This window comes from Pteropus alecto, unplaced genomic scaffold (genome assembly GCF_000325575.1).
Source record: "Pteropus alecto unplaced genomic scaffold, ASM32557v1 scaffold11, whole genome shotgun sequence".
Lineage (NCBI taxonomy): Eukaryota > Metazoa > Chordata > Mammalia > Chiroptera > Pteropodidae > Pteropus > Pteropus alecto.
The window spans coordinates 14,867,264-14,870,417 of NW_006431956.1; the positions used below are offsets into that span (position 1 = coordinate 14,867,264).

General features: G+C 35.7%; 1 pseudogene; it reads right to left on the reverse strand.

Annotated features, from left to right (window-relative positions):
- Nucleotides 1–1,348: 1,348 nt before the first annotated feature.
- LOC112475755 lies at nucleotides 1,349–1,471 on the reverse strand (annotated as a pseudogene).
- Nucleotides 1,472–3,154: the final 1,683 nt, after the last annotated feature.

Sequence of the window (3,154 nt, forward strand, 5' to 3'; positions counted from 1 at the left end):
TGCCAGCCTATGAAATGATCCGAACAATGCAATCACATCCACCTTCAGGAACCAGAAGTTGCCACCTCATGATGCTACAAAGTCAGATTCCCTTGGGCCTTGGTTGTTCACTCTGATTCTCAGGTGCAACCTCTAAGGCCATCAAAATATGGCCCCGAAGTTACACCCTCAAGAACATTGAAACAGTCTGGTCACCTCCTTTGTCCATCAAATGGCATCCAGACCAGGGTGGGATCCAATGGCTCTTTTGTCTTCATTCTCTTCTGTCATAAAGAATGGCGATCAGACCACCTGAGTCAGAATCTCCTGGAATCCTTGATAAAAATGCTGATTCCTGGACCCTATTGAGTGGAATCTCTGAAAGTAAGTTATAAAAGTTTGCATTTTTAATACTCCCTTGATAGTGCTGGCACCTTAGGGCTACTGACCTAGACATTGAGTGACGTGAGAGCAATTACATCAGTGACTATATGTCACTCATGCACCCAACGCTAGTAGACGTTTGGGGTCATTAAGGTGAGACCCAATCAGAGAGCCTGGCTGCTTTGGGAAGCCAAGGATGACAGCTTTGTGCTCTAATTACAGCCCCTGTTTAATGAGGAGCTTTCTCTTTGTGCACTAGTAAGAGGATCTATTGTCTTGTATGCTCCCATCTCACATGGATAGCTGGAGAGACTAAAAATAGACCCCACCTGCACAGAACATCCCTACATAAAGCTGCTTTCTCCCTTCCGTTGCCGTGATCAAAGGACATTGCTTCAGAAACATTTGTTCTCAATTACTCTTGCTGGGAAGTGACACGTGGGTTCAGACAGCAGTGTGACCTCTTTTTTGTTAAAAGATCATATGAGGGGATAAAACCCAAACTGCAATTTTGGTCACACTTATTGATATTATATGTAAATGGATAAAGAAAATTACCAAATACTGCATATAGTTTGGCATATATGGTATTCTATTTACTTGAGACATAGTTTCCTAATCTATATTCAGAGCTTAATAATTAATAAAGATTAATTCCTTGTTGATGTTAGAAATAATTTGATCCAGAAATGACAAGCTAAAAATAATATTCATATTTATTCAATTACAAGATGTTCAGAAAAATCATGTAAATCAGTGATTCTAAACCTAAGGTATAGACAATAATCATCTAGATGAACTAGTATATATAGTGTCTAAGAGTCTTTTGAATCCCAGTTCTGGTTCTGAATCCCAGTTCTACCAGTTATTAGTGTGTAGCCTTTTTTAAAAAATAATTTATTATTATTGTTTTTTAGGCAAGGCAACCTTTGGTTGACCTCACAGATTGCAAGGACCTTGTCAGCTTACAATCCCTTATTTTTTATGCCTACAGCACCTGGTCTTCCTAGGTGGTCTCCCATCCAAGTACTAACTAACCAGGCCCAACCCTGCTTAGCTTCTGAGATCAAATGGGATCGGGCTTGTTCCGGGTGGTATAGCCATAGACTAGTGTGTAGCCTTTAGAAAGTTACTTAACCTCTCTGTGTTTCAATTTCTCCATTTGTAAAATAGGCATAATAATAGTTTTGGCAAAGTGTCTGTCAAACAATACACACTCTATATGTATTATTACATATAAAGATTATTGGACTGTACTTTCAAAGATGAAATATTTTACCCACACTATATCCTGGGAATCTTTTTTATTTTTTTACTGAATTCACATTTATAGGACACTCTACCTAAAAACAACAGAATACACATTCTCTCCAAAAGCACATGGAATATTTACAAAGAGAGATTATATTCTTGGCCATGAAACAAACTTAAATAATTTCAAAAGGATTCAATTCATACAAAGTATGTTCTCTGACCACACTGTAATTGAATTAGAAATCAGTGACAAAAAGATCTCTTCGGAAAATGTTTGGCAGTTGATTTTTTTTTTCCTGTTTCAAATCTGTTCTTTCCTATTTCAATTTTAATTTTAATTTTTTTTCAAGTACAGTTGATATTCAATATTATATTAGTTTCACATGTACAGCATAGTGGTTAGACATTTATAGCTTACAAAGTGATCCCCCCAATATATTTAGTACCCACCTGGTACCATATATAGTTATTACAATATTATTGACTATATTTCCTATGTTGTATTACATATCCCTGAGACTACTTCGTAACTACCAATTTGTACTTCTTAATCCCTTCACATTTGTCAACCACCCCCCAACCCCCCTCCCATCTGGCTGTCATCAATTTGTTCTCTGTATCTGAGTCCGTTTCTATTTCATTTGTTCATTTATTTTATTCCTTAGATTTCCACATATAAGTGAGATACTATGGTATTTGTCTTTTTCTGTCTGACTTATTTCACTTAGCATAATACTTTTCAGATCCATCCATGTTGTTGGAAATGGTAAGATTTCATTCTTTTTTATGACCGAGTAATATTCCATTGTGTATATGTACCACAATTTCTTTATCCAGTTGTCAATTAATGCACATTAAGGTTGCTTTCATATCTTGGCTATTGTAAATAATGCTGCAGTAAATATAGGAATGCATATATCTTTTCAAGTTGGTGTTTTGGATTTCTTTGGATAAATACCCAGAAATGGAATTGTTGGGCCATAAAATAGTTCTATTTAAAAATTTTTTTTGAGGAATCTCAATACTGTTTTCCATAGTGGCTACACCGATTTGCAATCCCATCAACAGTGCATGAGATTTCCCTTTTCTCCACATCCTCTCCAACACTTGTTTGTCGATTGGTTGATGATAACGATTCTGACAGGTTTGAGGTGATATCTCACCATGGTTTTAATTTGCATTTCTCTCATGATTAGTGACGTTGAGCATCTTTTCATATCTATTGACCATCTGTATTTCCTCTTTAGAGAAATATCTATTAAGGTCCTCTGTCCAGTTTTTAATTGGATTGTTTGTTTGTTTAGTATTAAGTTGTATGAGTTATTTATAAATTTTTGGATATTAACCCCTTGTTGGATGTATTTTTCCATTCAGTACATTGTTTTTTCATTTTGTCGATGGTTTCCTTTCCTCTGCAAAACCTTTTTAGTTTCGTGTAGTTCCATTTGTTTATTTGTTTGTTTTGTTTCCCTTGCCTGAGGAGATGTATCAAAAAAAAAAAAAAGATTACTAAGAGGAATGTCAAAGAGTTTGCTGC